Source organism: Ixodes scapularis, unplaced genomic scaffold (genome assembly GCF_016920785.2).
Source record: "Ixodes scapularis isolate PalLabHiFi unplaced genomic scaffold, ASM1692078v2 PGA_scaffold9__187_contigs__length_104089568, whole genome shotgun sequence".
Taxonomy (NCBI): domain Eukaryota; kingdom Metazoa; phylum Arthropoda; class Arachnida; order Ixodida; family Ixodidae; genus Ixodes; species Ixodes scapularis.
The window spans coordinates 11312748-11325035 of NW_024609884.1; positions in this window are offsets into that span (position 1 = coordinate 11312748).

A 12288-nucleotide genomic window follows, 5' to 3' on the forward strand; every position below is an offset into this window, starting at 1 on the left:
TATTTCACGTTTCACTACTGCTTTTGATAGCCAAGAAAGACCCCACGATTCCGCGTTGTGATATTAGCGCTCCTTGTTACATCTGGTTATGGACTTGCGTGCAAACGTATTTTGATATCGATTGGGGCTTTTAAAGAACTACTCTTGCCTTTCGTATTTAATACATTTTGAATTGGTGTTAGTTTTAATAGAAGTAGGTTGCTGTTATGAAATGTCGAACTATATCAGTATTTTGAAATACAAAAGGCCGTAAAGCGTCGTCGTTTTTTAAAGTTTCTGTACATGAGGTAGGGAGGTGGACAGTAACTACAAGAAAAAAAACCATATAAACACACTCGGTTCTATGAGGTTTCAACTAGTGTCAACCGTTACAGAAAACACAGCCAAGCAAGAGCCATATGAACGAACGCTAAAAATGGCCCATAAAAAAAAAAAAAGAAAAAAAAAGACGGGTTGTGCAGTCAGTAGTCGCGCGAGCAGTTTGGGGCCGATTCGTTCCTTCCGAGTTAGCCGAGTCCGCGGACCCGGCGCGGACCTCGGCGGACCAGAAAAAAGCTATAATAGAACCTGTTTAAAATTTCGATAATCATAGTACGGCAGGTCCTCGGACCTATTTAATGACGTTCGCCTACATGATACGCAACATTCATCAGGTTGCTGGACTCGACCCCGGAGACGTTCCTGTGGTCCGATGACCAGCTCTCGAGTTTTGCACGCTTCCTTCGCCTGGATCATGGCGGATTTCGAACCGCAGGAAAGGTGACGTCACCGATTTCGTAGGAACTTGTCTGCGGACAAGTCCGCCGTGTGAATGCACCTTTAGGATCAAAGCAGTAGGGGAGTACACGAGCAAGACAACATTAGAAACAAAAATGCTCTTTGCCAAGAAACTGAGGAATAGGCGGAGACGAAACAGCGGAGGGACGTCGGAATGGAATGATGAGTGGGTAGGCCTAAGTCTTGCACCCTTTGTCTCCATTGTACTCGTCGAACGCGTTACAACTCATTCGAACCATAGCTCGGCGTTTCGAAGTCCCCGCGAGGTCTCGTCTCGTCCACTTCCTCAGGTTCTCGGCGCATTCAATGTTGAAATGTTATACGGCGAGCAAGTGTTCCAAAATGCGTCTTTGGCGCATCGGGATACAGGGAGGCGGACGCCAATCCGAGGACAACATAGAGAATGCCCACGGAGTGCACGATGACGAGACAGCCAAGCGCGCGCCGTCATTGCTTGAGGTCGGAGGGAAACAAAAGCAAGTGACGCGCTTGAGGGGTCAAAAAAAACGCAGAAGGGGCGCAAAAAGCAGACGAACTAGCACGCCGCATAAGGAATCCACCTCCTCCAACAGGGGCGTACAAAGAAAACAAAACTTACTTTCCAAACAAAGTACATGGAACATTCTCAACCAGCCGACAAAGAAGAAGCGATGCGAAATAATCGGTGGGTTTGCACCTTAGGGTAAACTTCTATCTTGCAAAACAACAACAACAACAAAAAGCACATTGAATATTGATCAGGGTAGGCGGCCTGAATGTAGCTGTGGCAGACAGGATCGAACTCTCGTGCAAAAACCATTTCTTCAGCATCTTTTGCAACACATTCCAGAAGAGAAATGCGTCTTAGCAGGAGTAGAAAACACGCTCGGCTGTTGACGGTCTTGCACGATGCAAAGAAAACAGACTATGGTGAAACAAGAGTGTTCCTCTTTCGTTTTCCTTGAGCCACGCCTTCACTGCTAATGTGTTGCTGTCAAGCTAAAAAACAAATCTTTCAACAGGAGAGCGGCGCACATTTTCTTGACCAGATATTGAACATCTTGCCCTGGGCTGTCGCCGTATACAGCAAAAGGTACGAGGGAGGGGGACCAGATCAATACGATCTGACTCGACTGCACCTGCAGCAATATTCGGCGGAGAGTCCTCGCTCTTTGGTTTGAATATAAAGATTCACTTAGCATATTCCGTTACAGATGCGTATCACTTGAGTTTGTTTGCTCTACGGAGTCATTTTCAGTAATGATATGGGCATAAACACAAGGGCCGCCCCGTATCCATCATTTCGGGCATCACAAACGTCTAACCAATATCGATAATACTCAGCAGGCGTGTTTATGCGACGTAGGATTTGGATTGAAGCATAAACAAATGGCCAGAGTGAGACAGAAAGCGAACGCATAAAATGCAACGCGAGACAAAAACAAAATGAATGCACCCGGAAGTTGGACATTGAAGAAACAATTGATCGAGTGACTTGTCAGGCAAACAATACATGGGGGCGTTTTCATATAAGATCGAAAAACCATGTCCGGTGACCATTTTTAATTTTGATGAAAAAAACTATTTTGCTGGCTTTATGCCCAGAAGAATAAAACCAATCATTGTTTTGGAAAAAAATTGTCTCTGCGAAAAGCATTTGTAAGCACCCTTTCAGTCACGTGGGCGTTTTGCGTATCGCGATGTTGGCATATCGGGCGGCTTCCCCCCCAAAAAAAACACTTTTCTGGCTACGGGTCTAGAAATATTTACTGACAAATTAGGCAAAGGGAGAATTGAGAAAAAGCATTAACCATCGAGTATTAAGGTCGTTATTTTGAGAAACAAAATCGCAAATACGGCACATTGCGCAATACCACTCTGGATTAAAGATCTTTTTCTCCGTATCTATAAAAGCTAAGGTCTTCAAACTTTGCCTCTGTGTTGCCCTGTATTAGTTCATCGTTGCGTGAAATATTGTCCTAATTAGCTGGAAAAAATTACAAGAATTGCTCACACAGGGGCATTTAACTATATATGCATTATTTTGAAAATCATAAAAAAAGCCATCCTTAATATTCCTTAAACTCTCGGGCCTTAACGCTTATAATATGTACTAACAGAACCTGCCATAACATAATTCCATATTTGTGTGGCTTTGAAGTTATGAAGCGAGGAGTATGGTCAAATTGGCGCTAAGTCCGTGTGCTTGACGATCCTCTCTCGGCACCTGGTCGTCTTTTCTCCAACAATATATATATATATATATATATATATATATATATATATATATATATATATATATATATATATATATATATATATATATATATATACGCGTGTAATGGGGGCAGCACACCTAACTTTAAACAAAAAAGCCAAAAAAGTATATTTAAAAATTACCCGTGTACAGGCCACGCCTACGATTTTAGAATGCTTCTAACATGACAATAGTATTTAGGATATATACCTAATGTACCATTTAGTAAAAATGAGGCATGACTAGTACGCTATGATTTAAAAAAAACGTTCATGCACATGTCCAATTCACATATGAAATCTCAAGAATCACAACTTTTCTTTAAATAAACTTACTGAAACGTCTTTTTTATTGAACAAGAATAAAACATAAGTTTCACAATCCTTTATGACGGGCAATGAAGGGGCGAGATAAATTATTTTCAGAAACCCAGTAGGCTGAGTGCGAAATTTTGCTTCTTTCATGCGGTCGCATTTTTACGCACAATAGCGAGGTTTATTCAAAACTTCTTGACTTCCTTTTTATTTAAGGAAATAACCAAGAATATAGATAAACGGAGGAAATACATAACAGTACATAATAGTTTTACGATTATGAGCTCAAAGTTCTGCTTATGGTGATAAAAAAAAGTGATTTTAAGTGAGGCTAACACTCCCCCTGAGGATTCGCTTTTTTAATTTTTTATCATAACCCTGAAAGACCCGTTTTAATTTTGAGCCTTCATCCACAAGTGGCAGGATTAAATGTTTTTTCGCAAGACTCAAACAATTTCATTCCTTTTCCATTGTGTCACAGTAATGGGCGAAGCATGCTGCTTCAATTTCGAGGAGTACAATTCCAGGCACCTTCGGGGCCCCTACACGAGCAAAATCATCAGCCCTTCCAATGGTTTCCAATTGTGACAACCTGAGGTTGTGCAAGGAGGCTTGGTGCTTGAGAACGCTGCCCAAACGATGACACGCACTTTTGCCGTGCGTGTCGAAAAAAAATCAATTTCGTAACCTCTTGTGTCTTCGCCATCTCGTACAGTTGAAACCTATTTTTGAAATGACAAGCCTCCAGGTAAGAGATGTGGACACGTTTTGTAAATATTGAAATGTTTTCTTCCAGCTACTCTTCAACTGCCCGCAGAGCGAACAGTGCGTGTGCGGTATCGTGCACGAAGTCGTAGGTGACGACTCCGAAGCTGTAGATTTTGCGCTGCGTTATAGCGACGCAGGTGAAGATAGACACGATTTGGTTCTACCAATGAAAGCATTGTCCCACTCGCGGAAGAACGACGCCCTCTAGTTTTTCCCGAAATCGAAATGCAATACAATGGTACGAGCCTTGAGATGCGACTTTTCTGAGCTTATAGCAAGCCGCTGAGCTTGTCGAATGAATTAATGGGGGAAGTACTTTGTTACGCACTTTCTGAGCTCATTGCAAAATGCGTTACTTCCCATTGTTTCCTTAGCAGTTCGCTAGATTCCCACAAAGCTACTTCGACTTATTCGTCTTCCTTCCATGACAACGATGCAGGGGTTAAAACATCTCCTTTTGGACACACCTTGCATGTCAGCAAAACGCACTCCTTAGTTGGGTTAGCACACACGCAGTCTCTTAATGTCTTCAATACTGAATTGTGGGTCGCCCACGTTTGATATTGCTGCCAGACAAACAGATAGTTGCTCCCACTCTTGCTTGTAGTGAACTGTGTCTATAGCAACCTGAGATACCAGATATGTGGACAACATAAAACCTGCCAGCGAAGCAAAACGAAAGGGAAAGGCTGCCGCTCTTGGAGGCGGCGGCATGAGAGCTTTAGCTTTGATAGCGCCTCCTGGTAATCACAGGTTGTCTATAGCGTTCTTTTCCATCACGTGCAAAAATCGTCATATGGTAGTCGCGAACGAGAATTGCCTTTTCGTTCGCACTTTCCGTGGAAAAAAAAAAAATATAGCCAATGCAATTTACGAGAACCTTGAAGGCACTTATATCTCAACAAGAAAACGGAGATATAAAAAAAGGAGAAATTACGGAAGACGCGCACATTGCACAAAAGCGAAAGCAAGCGCCGGAGCGGCGCGATGCTATCAAAAGTGCTAGTTTCACCCCATATGATTTTACGAGGTTTGGAACGTACGTTTGGTTTCGCAAACAAAGAAGTTCCAATACTAAAGACGGAGATTGGGAGGTTTCAACAAGCCTGGCCTGGCTAGAGTGTAAAGGAAGTTGTTTGAAAAAAAAAATAATAATACATGCGTATTGACGTGCTTGCCGGGCCGTCGCTTTGAAATGTTTTCCCCCACAAGTGCTCTATTATCTCACGGAAAACTGTTCAAACGTCCTATATACAGGGCGCTTCTTCTTATGTGTCACAGATTTGTTTCAAAAAAGCACTGAAATCTACACTTGTGCGGTTTGTGCACGTGAATTATATGGCCAGGGGGGCGTTGTAAAGGGGCTGATCGTAACAATCAGTTGGCTAATTAGTTACAATTTGTTAATTAACTTTTTTAATTAGTGCAAATAGAGATACGGTTTCAATTAGAAACTTACTGAGCGTCATCGAAAACCAGTAAATGAAATCTTTTTAGAAGGATATAAATCAGGGGCAGCATTTTACGGCGTTCCGTAAAAACGCTTCCTTTGGATCCGTTTCTAGGTTTCGGTTTCTTATCGGAGCGCATCTCTGTGCCCGCGGTCCTGCTCCACAGTACCTGAGGTGCGCATCACACCTGCGCCATACTTCTCTCGATTCTTCGAGGAAGGCGTTCACAAAGTAGTTGAAAGTGTTTGAGGACCTGTAGGTTTTAAGTCAATCTCAGTCACACGGACCAGGTGACTCGCGTAGGTAGTCCTGAAGATGCGCCCACGATACCTTCGGCAGTTTTGTCATTTCTTTGAGGAACAAGTGCTCTTTCTTTTGACCCATGGGATCAGGAAGGCATGTCGAACCCGTATAATTGGCTTAGAAAGGCGAAAGGAAGAATCAAACTTTTGGTTTCTAGTTTCTATGCTAGGTGGCTCAAGCTACCGCCCGTTATAAAGGATACAACCGTTACCATCCATCGGTTTAAGAAGTGCATGGCGTGACAAGTTTATGGCATCTCACTATCACTCCACAGTTAATGAAATGGCTCTATTTTCTCATGAGAGCGCAGCAGACGAATCACGAAGAAGCACGAATATAATAGGCCAGGCCTCGCGCTTCTTAAGAGAACATGCGGGTCAAAAAACGGCAAAATTTTGCAAGATATGGAATTCCGGATTTTACTTATACTTATTAACCCCGACACAAGGGAACAAACGTAGAGAGAGGAAAGAAGGTGGCAACACAACAACGTCTCAAAGCAGTTTAAGCCACTCGATCAGTTGCTTAAAAAAAGCGAATTAGCATATTTCACTCGACTATTTTAAGTGTTTTCATGCCCCACGTGCACGCAAGAACATATTTTAATGCGTTCGCATTATAACACTAGTTTTGAAGAAAACACGGCGGCGTCTGTCAGTTTGTGAGCGCCGGGGAGAGACGAAGAAGGATAGGGTGACGCGTGCGACGCTCCTAATGGTCTGAAGCGCTCACGTCAGCACGCGTCAATCTCTTCCTTTCTTGAAGGAGCTGACAAACTTACAGACACCGCCGGGTTTTCGTCAAAACGAGCCCTTGCGTTTTCGTCAAAGTCACGCGCACAGGTGGCGCGGAGCCAGAGAGGAGGAGGCAGCGCGCAACACCTCCTAGATAACAACGCCGTAGTGTTGAATGAGAGGGCGTCATCAGAGAAGGCCAACGCTGGACACAGATCGGACACGAGTGCTGCGTCAGAACTCGGCTTCTAGTCAAGTTTGAGCCGAACGTCGACGCAATCGTCGTGTCCAATCTGTGCCCAGTGTTGGCCTTCTCTGATGACGCCATCTCAGTCAACACTATAGCTTTGTTATCTAATAGCGAGTTCGTTTCACACGCACTGGCACGGTGCGAGTTCTCTCCCACAATGCATCGCACTCACATAGTGTTGCACGGATAACTGTACTCAAACGAACTCGCCAAATGCACCGAGTGCAGAAGACTGACGCTGCCGCCATCTATGTTGTAGAAAAGGTACCGACTTCAAACCGAAACTAGCGCCTTTCTGTTCGGAGTGATGCGTGGGAATGCGAGAATGCAGTCGCTATCAACGTTTATCTACGAACGTTGGTCGCTGCAACCTGTAGTTTATAGTTGCGATGGCTTCAAGCAGCTAGGCTGCCGTAGAGATAATTACAGACGGCGTAAATTTCCGCAACCAGCTGTCTACAAAGCAGCTGGTTGCGATCTTTCAATTCTTATAACCGTTTACACTGAAGAAAACTGATGATGCTGTCAGAGCAGAAGCTTGATCCGTTTGAGCATGGTATTATTCGTGAACCACTGAAAGGGTACGGCTTAAAACTAGCCTGTTGGAATATCCAACAAAACTGGGACTTTCGATTTGGATCGTCATTATAGGTGGATTAGATATTAGCCTTGGTGAGGGCGTTGAGAACGAGAGCTTTCTCGAACAAAATACGACGGGGCAAGTTAGCTGACGTAGGTAAATCTTAAACATGGTGATGTTGCCCAATCCTCGGGTAAAGTCTCCATCTTTAGCCTTCTCTAATGCTTATTTGGCAGTCGGAGGTTTCTGCCGGGGGAGTTTTGTCGACAAATGTTAAATTTTTCACCCGCACATGGATGGTGATAGACATCTCAGGGGCCGCTGTTGCGTTTGTTCTGAGCATTTCTTTACACACTGGTATATTTCAGCGTTTGTGCGGCAACAGAGCGATTTAAAACCTGCAAATAAATCACGGGTTGTCAATTGCTTCCTTCGTGAAATAGCAGACGCTCACAATTCAAGCTCGCGTTTGATTTCGTTGCCCGCGGGACGCGATTTCTGTCAGAAAATCTACTTTTTTTTCCGTTCGGTTCCGCGACACATCGTAGCAGACGAACCCTCGTCGTCTGCTCCCGCTCCTCGCCGGCCCCACCGGAGCGAGGCATGACGGGATTGCATTTTGGCGCACTCCCGATTTTCTCGGTGCAGCGAGTGCATGCACGCGTGGGGTGTCAGCGCTGAAACGAACTCGGAAAGTGCAACCACTCGTGGAGTGGCGGCCGAAACGAACCCGTTCCACGCTGCGAGTGGGCACGCGTGGGCACGAGTGCCGTGAAACGAACTCGCTATAAGAGATGTTGCGTCGCGGTGCGGTGGAATGCGGGCGTGCTCAGTTATTGCTCTGCCGTCGCCAGTTGTCTTTCGCTCTGGGTTTCCGTAGTAGCGGTGCATGGGCTCTGATGTCTGTGTGTAGTTAAAACGATGGATGCAGTTCCCTCCACGAGTAATATGGATGCGGTGCCTTCCACGAGTGGTATGGATGTGGTTCTTTCCACGAGTGAAATTGATGACCGCATCCAAATCCAAGGGCGTCGACGTACTCTGAGAGACAGAGTACAGAAGAGTGGTGAAAAAAAATATTACATGAAGATCCATTGGTTGATTCTTCGTGAATGCGTTAGCATGGCCCAAGGGAAACGCCATACGCGTCCCCCTTTGGGAAACGCTAACACTAACGGTGTAACGAGGCCAAAACGAGGCAGCGAAAAATTGAGGAAGCAAAAGAGAAAGCCAAAAGAGAAAAGTGAAGGGGTCAGCGTTAGCGTTTCCCAAAGAGGGACGTGTGTGGCATTTCCAAGGGTCATGCAAACGCATTCCCTAAGAAATCACCAATGCATCTTCCTGCAATTTTTTTCATATGCATTACATTCAGCATATAAAAAAATTAAATTATAAGAAAAGAATGCCGCAGGCGTTACAAAAAAAGTAACGAAATGCATTACTCGTTACTTACAAATAAAAGTAACGCGTTACCGACCTACGGTACCTCAAAATTAAAGGAACACGTTACCGTTAGCGTTACCGATAAAAAGTAACGCAAGTTACTTTTGCGTTCATTTTTTTTAAATTCTGAATTAGCACGTTTTACTGTTTTCACGTTAGAAGTACGCAAAATCACCATGTTTTAAGAAATATTATGTACATGCCGAAACTGACCGTAATTACTTATTTTTTTCTTTACGGTTTCACCTGAATACTCACAAGAAAAGCGCATAGAAAAACGCCAAAACTCAAAAATCTACACGGCTTGGCGCATAGAAGCACGAAACAAAAAATTGGAGTCCTATTTTTTTAAGTCTTGGAAAGAAAAAGTTACGAGGCACATAACTTCCTTACCCGCTACTCGAAATAAGTAACTTCAGTACGTTACCCGTTACTGTCTTGAAAATGTAGCGAGTACGTTACTACGTTACCGGAAGAAAAGTAACGCGTTACCGGTAACGCCGGTACACACACACGCATGCGAAAGTGTACCCCCGCGAAGCCCACCCCTCGAGCCGAAGTCGCGCTCCTGGTGCATCGTGCAAAAAGACGGGAATGTTCTCTGCAGACATGATGTAACAGAATTACCCGCGGACACGCCTCAGTCATGTTTGCTTCATTCATGCGCATGCTTCGATCATATCTGCAGACGGTCTTTCGTACGATGTCGTAGCAGCGGGGCCGCGGCTTCACCCTTGCCTCGAACGTGAGTCGCCAAGCATCACATACCGCTCTTCAAAACTACGAGAGTATAGAGTCCCGTTACCGAGCTGGGAGAACCGTGGATCTTTTCTCCGAGCCAACCTTTCAGGCCGATTGAAATCCGAACTCCGACGTCTCGCGGCATTCGTCCTGTGGGAGAATCGCAAGGACGAGCTTTTGGGCAACCGGATACTGTTCGGTAGCCATTGCCAATCAGCGTCCACGTGGCGTGTCCAAAGGTACACTCTTAAATTTCGCCAGATATGTGGGTTGGAGAAAAAAACCTGGCGTCCGAGTTTTCTACCGATAATGAACTGATCGTGGTAGCTTTATTAAGTGGGAACTAGGTTCCAGGGCGAGATATGGCGCCTATGAATACCCCATTCACGCATTCGCGAAGGTTGTACTTTTGAATAAGGTACCTTTATGGCCTGCGGCGAATGAGATGGCGATCCACCGCGCGTGGACATGCACTTGCGACCAGAGGACGCGGGCTGATTCGCCGATTGCAAAGGAACCTACATCGCTAAAGGTACCTTCTTGCTGACCGTGGGAGTGGACTACTATTATACCCGTTTTCACCTAAAAAAAAAAAAAAAGCAACTTTTGCGCATTGTTTATACGCAGCGCGAAGTAGGTCTTACGAGATTCGGTTATTGAAAGAAAAAGCGATGCCTTTGGTCTTTGGAACGCGTACGTCTTGATAATATAACAAATATATAATCTAACATTCACCTGCATATATCTTAATTATCCACACAAAGTGGGAAATTAGTAATGCTGCCCAAAGAGCCGGACGTTTTTGCACTACGGTTCTTGCAGTAAAAACGGGTATAGTTTTGTCTGCAATACGGCAGTCACACTAGAAACTGTTGTCTACCTTCGTAAGCATTTATCAAGCGGTAGTGATTAAACGATTTCTACCTTCGTTCGCGCTGGAACCGGCAGGAACCGGAGCTGTTGCTTTAGTTTCTCGTGTTGCCGCCGCTATTAGTCGAATCTTCTGTTACCATGACAACTACCGTTCGTTACGCAGTTCTGATCTTAGTCTAAGCCTGCGGTCCCACGTCGTTGTACGCGCATTGTCTAAAGCATACTAGGCGTGCCGTACGCGTGTCCCTTCGTTGCACAGTCGTTGCACTAAGGGTGAAAACAAGACTATCGGGACATTCCGCATACGCGTTTTTCGTAATCAAGCGAACACGGAGAAAAAAGTAGAAAGTAAATCGTGCTTCGTAAGACTTTCGTCCTCCTCCGAAAATAGCGCGGTCTCCGATTACGGACAGGCACGAGGAGGACGTTTGCGCTTTCAAATCCGATTGGGCAACGTGAATCCGCGTTCAATTAACGGCACGACTCGCATTTCGCGCCGCGCATGCCAGGGACGAGGTCCAAAGGCGCCGCCGAGCAGGACCCGCATGCATGCACGCGGCTTCTTGGAAACACGAGATGATCCCTTTTGAGTTGGCGTCAAACTCTGTCCCGGGGCTGGTCCCTTCGCTGAGCGTCGCCGTCGAAGCTCGGATTTCGCTAATGGAAGGCGATCGAAACGGCCCACCGGAAGGCGTAGGTCTGTCTTCCTGCTGCCCGCGCTAATATGTCGGCGCCGAGTCTCTATTCAAAGCGCGCTGTGAATACCGGCGCGAACTGAGAAATGAGAACCTATTTGGAGGTGCTTTCAATGTGCGGATATTGTACGGGTGTCTAAACACACAAACACACGACGCTAGCGAGCATTCTGAGAATGCGCGGATTATGGTTCGTTTTCCGACGTCCTTTGAAATTTGCCTTTTATGCTCCATTGATTTAAAATAAAATTTTGTAAAACCGCACCTTAATCAAAGTAAACAGCCTTCGGGTAAAGAGGAGTCGATATTTTGTTTTTAATAAGGTGTGGATGTAGGCGCGTGTATGCACAAACAGTCCCTTCTTCAAAAAATAAATAAATAAATAAACGAAAAAAAGTCGAGATTAATGCGCTTTGCTGTGCATCAAAAAACACAGTGAAACAGCCTCACATTTTATTGTTTGTAAAGGAAATTTATAGAAGAAATTTTTTTAACTCTTACTTAAACCAATCTCAATGTGTTTTGCAAAAAAAAAAATGTTTTTCTAAATATTAGGAGCGTTCTATGTGCTGGTACATTTGTTGCAAGTACTTATACCTATCGTGGGGGATCGGTGGCCGAGTGGGCTAGCGTAAAGACCCTTGATAGAATGCATGCTTACAAGTACCGAAACCCATTGTTGTGGAAACGCGCAAGACATGCCACGAGCAGGTGCTCCGCCGTCATTTGCTTCCAAGGGCCGCTCGCGACACGTGGCTCGTGCACTGGCACCCCCCCATTCCACGCTACACTCTAAAAAAAAAAGCCCGTGCGTCTATTTTTTCGCACAACAGTGGGAGAGACAATCACCGCAACTTACGGAGACAGCTCAGCGAATGACGATGCCGAAACATATGTGTAGACCAAAAAACGAAATCTGAGTTGTGACATTAAGCAATTCAAGCGTGACGCTTTGCATTGCTTAATGTCACAACTCAGACTGCGTTTTTTTTTTTTTTTTGTCTAAACATATGTTTCGACATCTTCATTGGCTGAGCTGTCTCCGTAAGTTGCGGTGATTGTCTCTCCTACTGTTGTGCGGGAAAGTAGACGCACGGGCTTTTTTTAGAGTGTACTTACAAGA